We start from the raw sequence: 10,422 nt of genomic DNA, 5'->3' as shown, positions 1-10,422 counted from the left end.
TGTATTTTATTTTATTCTACTTTAACAAAAAATTGAGACGTGCATTTTTAATTATTTATTTAAAAAGTATAGTGAAATGAGTTATATCAATTACAATTAATTATCGATAATTGATTGTATTAATTTGTAAGATGAATAAGGTATAATAAATGTTGTGAAATTAATTATAATAAATTAATAATTAATAAATAAAAAACTAAAAGGGACTTTTTTATTGCTTTTTAATGGATATACATTTTTATAATTATACTTTCTCTTTATCTCTTCTTTTCACATTTATTTCTTTTAATTTATTGAACTAAATCAATTATACTAATTATTTGTATTAACTAATTAAGTACTTAAAAATATTATAAAAAATATTTTTAAAATGTGTCCGTAAGATACAAATTAACTAAATTATTTTTCAATTTAATGCGTTTGATTCATTCAATTGTATTAATTATAACTAATCAATTATGTAATTTGATTTGATTAGGATAAATATTTCATCATTTAATATTTTATTTGATTCATTAAATTACATTAATTATAACTTCAAATATTTAATTTAATTAGAGTAAATATCAAATTATTTTAAATTTTGTTTGATTCATTAAACCAAATTAATTATAACTAATTTATTATTTATATATGATCGAGATAAATATTAAATTATTTAATAAATAATATATAAAGCAATGAAATAAATGAACTTAATTAATTCAAAGTATGGTACTAATTTATTTGAGCTGTTAATAAAATTTATAATTTTCGGATTTATATCTACTTAATTTATATATTTTATTTTATTTTACTTTAACAAAAAATTAAAACGTGCATTTTGTAACACCCTACCACACAGGGCCTTACGCTTAAGTCGTAAAGCAGAGGTGGCAAGGTATTACGACCTCTAAAAGAAAATGATATCTACATAGATATAGTTGGGTGAAATCATATCTAGGAGCCTTGAAAAACAAGCTAAACAAATTGATAAACAGAAAATCGTGACACACTCGCATGGATATTCGTAAAACGGACAGGTAAAATCGAAATATAACTGAACACATATATATACATATCAGAGTTCCAAAACTCAGATAGCAAGCTCCAAACTTTTCCAAAACTCAGATAGCAAGCTCCAAACTTGACCTGCGAAGCTAAGGCCGACCAGAGTATATGATTATATATATACAACCCAAAATAAAACTCAAACCATAAAGTAAACCCCTGTCTCTCCAAGTCAACCTCTAGGTGGGACAAAACACAAAATGTACATGTGGAGATTCTATAAACATGTATACATAGCCCAAAATAAAGATATGACAGTCTAAAAGGTAGTTCTTCGCTTGAAAGGAGGATATCCAGACGCTCAACGGGGTGTCTCTCGACCTGCATCTGAAAAACAACAACATAGTATGGGATGAGAACCGGAGGTTCTCAGTATGGTAAAGGTGCCCGCATAGTTAATATAAAAGGTCTCGGGAAAGCCAGAGGCATTCCTAAAACTTCGACACTCAGAATCATTCTTAAGGAAAGTAAACTAAGCCAAAAGTTAGGTAAGCTATCTAAGGTATTCTAATTCTGAATCTAACTTTAACCTAATAATTCACGTTCTGTCTCCTCTAATCCTCTGAATCATTGGTGGAACAATCCTCTCTCCTCACACCTTCGTCAAGAGGAATTTCCCAAAAAACATACACATACAATTCAAGCAAAGAAAACACAGATAGAGAAGCATTTACAGCAAGTAGAACAAGTAGCAGATAAGTAGAATTTAACAGTTAAACAAACTAAAGCAATGCACACCCAAACAAAGCAAACAAATGCATATGATGTATGCCTGTCCTATGGCTGATGAGTCTCATCTGTCGGTTATACAGCCAACCCGACAAGTCCTGGTAGTTAACCATTGGACAGTCCCTCTGTGCGCGCATCCCCAAGCTCAATAATATTCCATGGAGTCAAACTCCAAGCTCAATAATATAGTATTCCATGGAGTCGAACTCCAAGCTCAATAATATAGTATTCCATGGAGTCGAACTCCAAGCTCAATAATATAGTATTCCATGGAGTCGAACTCCAAGCTCAATAATATAGTATTCCATGGAGTCGAACTCCAAGCTCAATAATATAGTATTCCATGGAGTCGAACTCCAAGCTCAAATATAATATTCAATATTCATATATATGCATGCCCATGGGGGAATCCGGAGAGTTAAAGTGTCCGGTCACATCTTGCGACAGAGGGTCAATAAATAGTCTCAAATACACAAGCCACATAATAATCTCTTTTCCTTTTAAAATATTACCTCAAATCAAAACTCCAATTCTTAAAGAAATTTTGGCAATATCTCCTCTAAGACTCAAATTTCTGCCACCCTTCAAGGGTCCCAATTATCAAACCAAACACCCCTCAGTCACTCAAATCATTTCCAGTAACAAATTATTTCATAATCAAACAAATACCAAAATTAATTTTTTTTTTCAAACCGACCAACTTCAACAGCAAATTATTGACAACAGCTGAACCACACATTCTATTCCATATACACAATCCATCAATTATACATTCAGTCCATTCCTATCTTAAGGTCTTCTAGCCTGAGTTTTCACGTGACATTAAATGTTAACTACGAAAAACCAAAACCATACCTTCGTACGGAATCAAAATATTCAAAACTCCGATCTGACCGAGCTATCGAAGAAGAAAACGTCCAGAATCGTCTTTGCCTCCTAAAACTCTCGTTAGCCAAATCCAAAGAAAAGAGGAGCTACGTCATTGTCAACTTCCACTAATCAAAAATGGTGCCAACGTGTAGAAGAAGAGGTTACGAATACTCTTACCGGATTAGATTTTTGATTGGAGTTACGGATTACAAAAAAATCGAAGCCGGAGGTTCAGAAGAATTTTACGTTCTCTCTTGGTCTTCTCTCTCCGTTTTCTTTCTGTTCTTTCCTCTCGCATACGTTAATGATATATATATATGTATGATTAGTACGCCGCCTTAGCTTCCTTTATATTATATACACACTTTATGAAAGGACGATAAGATTGAAATACCCGTGATAAAATTATGTTGATAATATACACTTGGTATTACTAACAACTATGTTAGTAATTACTTAAAATAAATAACAAAATAAGTTATAGGGTATTATTTTATTTAAATTATTAATTAAAAAAATAAAAGGTCAATAATTATTTTTAAAATAGACATTAAATTTAATTTAATGTACTAATTTATTTGAGTTGTTAATAAAATTTATAATTTTTAGATTTATATTTACTCAATTTATATATTTTATTTTATTTTACTTTAACAAAAAATTGAGACGTGCATTTTTAATTATTTATTTAGAAAGTATAGCGAAATGAGTTATATCAATTATAATTAATTATCGATAATTGATATCAATAAATTGATTGTATTAATTTATAAGATGAATAATGTGTAATAAATGTTGTGAAATTAATTATAATAAATTAATAATTAATAAATAAAAAACGAAAAGGGACTTTTTTTATTGCTTTTTAATGGATATACATTTTTATAATTTTACTTTCTCTTTATCACTTTCTTTCACATTTATTTATTTTAATTTATTGAACTAAATCAATTATATTAATTATTCATATTAACTAATTAAATACTTTTTAATGAGTTATTATAATTGTACCTTTAGACTATATGTTAAAATATTATAACTTTTTTTTATAAAAGTTGTTGAAAAATAAATATTTTTAAAATGTGTCCTTAAGACACAAATTAACTAAATTATTTTTTAATTTAATGTGTTTGATTCATTCAATTGTATTAATTATAACTAATCAATTATGTAATTTTATTTATTTAGGATAAATATTTCATTATTTAATATTTTATTTGATTCATTAAATTATATTAATTATAACTTCAAATATTTAATTTAATTAGAGTAAATATCAAATTATTTTAAATTTTGTTTGATTCATTAAACCAAATTAATTATAACTAATTTATTATTTATATATGATCAAGATAAATATTAAATTATTTAATAAATAATATATAAAGCAATGAAATAAATGAACTCAATTAATTCAAAGTATGGTACTAATTTATTTGAGTAGTTAATAAAATTTATAATTTTTGGATTTATATCTACTCAATTTATATATTTTATTTTATTTTACTTTAACAAAAAATTGGGACGAGCATTTTTAATTATTTATTTAGAAAGTATAGCGAAATGAGTTATATCAATTATAATTAATTATCGATAATTGATATCAATAAATTGATTGTATTAATTTATAAGATGAATAATGTGTAATAAATGTTGTGAAATTAATTATAATAAATTAATAATCAATAAATGAAAAACTAAAAGGGACTTTTTTATTCCTTTTTAATGGATATACATTTTTATAATTATACTTTCTCTTTATCTCTTCTTTTCACATTTATTTCTTTTAATTTATTGAACTAAATCAATTATATTAATTATTTATATTAACTAATTAAGTACTTTTTAATAGGTTACAAGTGTAATAACCTGTGCCATGCCATGCTATGTTATAATTTTAAGTTGTTTTATTAAAATTAATTTAAATTATAATCATTTGACTAACAAAAAATAACATGTTATGTATTGTTCATTTTTCTTAATCTAGTGTTAAGTATATCAACTCTAAAATAATTATTAATTAGTTTTAGTAATTTACTTATTTTATACTTCAGGTAAAATATTTGTAATTTTTTATTTTTATTTTTTATCTTAATTTTGCTAATATTTTTCTATAATTTTATTTTATATTAATTCTTTTTTTATTTATTTTGATTAATAATTCTTAAGGGTATTATTATTTTATTTAAAGATAATTTAAATTTTTTGTAATATTTTTATAAAAGTTGATTAATAGATTTTCTTTAAAAATATTTTTTTGAAATATTTTTAATAAGATCGTATTTTGATTTTTCTCTTTCATCCTTTGTATTAATTAATTATATTAATCATCTATTACAATACATTTTTTATCTACTCCACACATTATCTTTTCTATCTTCTTTAAATTTTATCTACTTCACACATTATCTTTTCTATCTTCTTTTACTTTTTTTAATTGCTCTTTTTACTTTATTTTTAATTATTTATTTTACTTTTACTTCTCATATATAGATTTATTATAATTCATCACAGGTTCTTTTTTAATTTAAATAATTTTTAGGTTATATATTACCATTGATGCTTTTATTTTGTTTAGTGTATTTTTTTAGTCTTGTTTAATATAATAATCTATAAATATCTATTCTATATGTAAAAATTAAATTTCTGCACTTAATGATAAAACTGTCGTAACATATTTCTGATGGTGTTTTTCAATTTATTTCTTTTAATTCATTAGATTCATTTTATTATAATAAATTAATTATATCAACTAATTGATTTGGTTAATTATTTAAATATCATACAATTTATTATAATTTCTATCAATCAATTAATTGTAATTCAAATTGAATGATTATTTTGTTACAAAATTATTATTTCCTAATCTATTTATGGGCAATACATATATTAATTATAATCATAAATTAAGCTATTTTACATTAAATGACTTATATAATGGTCATCTCATTTATTATCATAAATGTTGAATTAAATAAGTTATTATTACTTTTTATTTAGAATTAAATGAGAATAAAATCAGAGATATTATTTTATTTGGTCTTTCGGGTTTAATGGGTGTCACACTCAAATATAAATAGTGACTTCCGGATTTTAGTCTCCAACACATCAAAGCCATCTCCGTAACTCTTTTTTCATAAAAAGAATTTCGATTCAACTCTATCAGGGATACAGAAAGTTTTCAAAGAACAAAGGAATGGTCTGAATTTGTATGAATTCTAAATGTTCGAACTTACGATGTTATTTCAGTTTGTAATTCTAAATGTTCGAACTTATGATGTTGTTTCAGTTTGTTGTCGTTACGAGAATGACTCTAATCTATACATGTCTAAAGACTAGAATAGATTAAATATTATTTAAGTAATTTATTTCTAATATTGGTATTTGATTAAATTAGTTTTAGAGAAATTTAAATTATTGACTCAATTTATATATTACGACTATTCTTTTTGAATATATTATTTTTACATTTTTTAATATAAATTTTTTTTCTGATTTTTAAGTTTATTTTCTTTCTTGGATATATGTATCACCTTTTTTTCTCATTTTATATTTCAGATTAGTAATATAATTATTAAGAAAAATATATTTAAAAAATATTAAAACATCACTATTTAAAAGAAAAAGAAAGATACTTGAAAAAAAGAAAAACAAAAAATTAAAACATCACTAATAGAAAAAACTGTTAATATGCATATGAATGGAGTCAGAATTGAAGAATATATATACGTATAAAAAATAAAAAATTATTGTATGATTGTAGAATAAAAAAATCATATATATAAAACTAAATAATTATAACAAAAAAATAATTAATATATGTGATTTAAATATTTTTAATAACCAGTAACATACATAGAAATGGTTCTGATTGATAATAAGGTAAGTTGATTATTTTTTATAATTCTTTTAAGTGATATTAAGTCTATTTTATAAATATTTTTGGTTCATATTTTAATGTTTTTAATAACCGGTAACATAGAATTTAATAAAATATAATTCATATACTTTTTTATTTATGTATATGTATAGAATTTTTTATGTATATATATAATTATTTAACAAAATTAATATATAAGGTTATGAAAAGTCTCATCCAAATTTGACAAGAACAAGACGACATTTATCATTATTCTTTCAAGTGATGCTAGGTCCAATTTATAAATATTTTTGGTTCATATTTTAAGTTTATTTGATAAGTAAACCCTAGCACGCGAATCAAAAACAGTACGATTTTATAGATTTATAAGTGCTAATAGCCTTTATATTTAATTTGTTTTATAGTGTGATAATAACCAATATATTTATTGATGGATTTAACTATTACTATATTATTTATGATTATATTCAGTATAAATGTCTGATTTATTGAAAAAAAGTAGATTATTAAAACCGATTAATAACTATTTTAGAGTTAATCCAATTAACACTAAATTAAAAAATACATAACATGTTACTTTTTTATTAATCAAATTATTATAATTCAAATTAATTAAAAAAATAATTTAAAATTATAATTTCAATCTTATTATGTGCATGACACGGGTAATTATACTTGTATGCACAATAATTTTGTCCATGGATATGGTACATTTTTATAAACTATTAATTTCACTAAATGAATTTCAAAAGTTGTTATAAAACAAGAACATTGTAATAAATATATAATACACTAGTACATAAATAAATAAATATTTTTTAATGTATAATATTTTAAATGACCAATCAAATAAAAAATATAAAACACATAAATACAAAACATATAAATCTTTTTTTATTTATTAAGATCAATTATCATCTAATAAAAATTTTATAATATTAAAATAGTATTTTAAAGTGCAACATAAAAATATAAAATAATTAAATTTTGTTTATATTACTTTTACAAATAATTAGATTGATATATAAAAAATTTATTAATTAATTACTTTGTTAAAAATATTATTATATAATATAAATGGTTATCAAAATATTTGTAAAAATGTAATTTATTTAAAATATCATATATAATACATAAAAATGTTAACCTTTTTATTTTTTCAACTTTTTAAAGAAAGAAAAAAAAAAGAAAAAAAAGAATACGTATATCTTTATTTTTTTTGAAATATTGGTTTTTATTTACATGTATATTTGTTCGTGAATATTTGAGTACTGAGAACAACCAAAAACTAATAAAAATGTAAATAAACTTAAATACAAGATTTTTTTCCAATAAAAGAAGGTAAAAATAGTTTTAGCTTGAAAGTTGAATCCACTTGTTCAGTTTCTTTTATGAACTTTGTCTAGCTTGTTCTACAGTTTGGAGCACTTGATTTGCTAATGACGAAAATAGTTTTACTATGTAAGCATTTCTATAGTTTTAACATTGATACCTTATCAAATCATAAGAGTAAGATGTGAAAAATAACAAACATACTTCTCTTTTTATATTATGTAATTTTTTTTTGTCAAACCAAAAAATTTTACCAGCAATTCGTTCAAGTCAGCATTCCATGTATTATATATACTATTTCCAAAAAAAAGTCTATTTTCACAAATATTTTGATAAAATATTATATTATATAATATTTTTTTAACAAAAGTAATAAATTAATAAATTTTTAATAAAATAATCTAATTATTTGTCAAATAATATATATAAAATTTAATTATTTTATATTTTTATGTTACGATTTAAAATAATATTTTAATATAAATTTTTAATATTATAAAAATTTTACTATATATTAATTGATCTTATTAATGAATAAAAAATCATTTATATTTTTTGTGTATTTATATATTTTATATTTATTTATTTAAAAGTAAAAAATTATATTTGTTATTTAAAGTATTATATATTAAAAAATATATATTTATTTATTTACTAGTATATTTTGAATATTCAATGTGCAAAAAGTTATTGTGCTCATTTTAGTCAAACTGCTTAAAAAAGATTAAACTTTTGTGAGAAACGGTTAATAATAAAAAATTATTATATGTTCGTAAAATATTTAAATATATTGTACATTATCTATTAGTGGATTGATGAGTAAACTACTAAAACAGTAAGGACAAATAAACTCTCAAATTTTATGGTGCTAAAGTCAGATTCCATCCATAAGTGCTGATTGTGCATGTTAAGCAAGAAGCAGGAACACATGTAACTTTTCGGACAAAGGTATTAATGTATGGCAGGTAGAGAGAGATATTGCAAAGAATGGACTCACATTAAATAACTTTTGTCGAAGAGGTTTATGATAAAAGAAACCTAATCCAGTTATTAAGAATGGTAATTGCAAAAATAATTAAGTTAATTTAGGGTATTTTTTGAATATCTTAATGTGCGGACCTGGGTTTATGTGGGAGGGATGTTGCATGTGGCTGGGTTTGTATGAGGTGAAGTAACTCAAACTTAAAAACCCACATATGAAACAAGAATGAAAAAAAAAAAATAAATAAATAAAAGAAGACGTGTTTTCACTAACCCATCCTTTTTGAATCATATATTAGAATGGGATGTGTTTGGAGAAATGAAAAATGGAAAACCAGCATGAAAATAAACTCATATAGTTTTTAATACAAAAAAGGAAGTTTAGCGCCAAGAGAACAGGAACACTACAATTTCCTTCGGCCTTAGCGGCGCTAAACGCTGAGTTTGGGTGTAGCGCCAATAGCGTAAAATTGGACCCTCAAGAAAGGTTTCGTTGATTGGAGATTTAGTAATAATTGTTTTTATTTTATTTTCTTTTGCTTATTATTATTAAAAGATACAATCTTCTAGGGTTTTAGATATTATTTTATTATTCTATTTTATTTTCAAATCAATTAGATTAGATATAAAATGGGAAAAGATTTAGCCCTTCGGACTTCTCTTTTCCTCATTCCAAACTTTTCGACACTTTTGGAATCCTAGTTTTCTCTGAGTCATGAGCAACTAAACTTTTTCTGTTAAGGTTAGGAGTTTTGTTTATTCTATGCATTAATACTATTCTATTCTACTTTTAATTAATGTAATGATTTAAATTCAAGGATTACTTTCGTTCTTCATCTTATGAATATGAGTATATTGAAAGATAGCTCTTTTTCTACATGAATTCTTGTTGATTCTTGAAAAAGTTAGCTCACTTGAATAATAGCTTGAAAGTAAATTCTCATAATTCTCTGATTATCTAGACTTAACGTAATACATGACATATAATCATCTTATCTTTAGGTAATTAGGGTTTATGTGGCTAATAAACTAGAATTGGACCTAAACCTTTGATCTAATTCAAGTGACCAAGGAATTGGCAGTTGATTAGGTTAGAGAAGAATAAATCACTAAGGGATTAAGATTTAATCAATTAAAGTTTGCCATGAATTGAAAATGATTAAAGTAGTTGGTAAGAATTATTATTCCGAAAAAATAAATAACTCTGAAACCTTAACTTTTTCTCATATACTTTTTACACCCGAGTTATTGTTTGCTTAGTAAATTACTCAACCATTGTTGCTTGGTCCATCAATCCTCGTGAGATCGATCCTCACTTATTTGAGGTATTACTTGATACAACCCTGTACACTTACCGGTTCAGTTATAATTTTTGAAATTTTGTACCAAAGTCCTAGGCTAGATGTCCCTAAGAATAGGATTGAATCGTATGATTGGATGTAATTAAAATATTGTAATTGATGAAGTGTTATATTTGATTTTGATTTAGTGATTAGTTGTTATGAGTTGTGAGAATGCAGTATGAATTAATGATTGAAATTATGAACTATTGAATTGTTGAAATATTGATTTGAATTGAA

The sequence above is a fragment of the Arachis duranensis genome, chromosome 4, assembly GCF_000817695.3.
Source record: "Arachis duranensis cultivar V14167 chromosome 4, aradu.V14167.gnm2.J7QH, whole genome shotgun sequence".
NCBI classification, from domain to species: Eukaryota; Viridiplantae; Streptophyta; class Magnoliopsida; order Fabales; family Fabaceae; genus Arachis; species Arachis duranensis.
Note: the sequence above shows the minus strand (reverse complement) of the source record.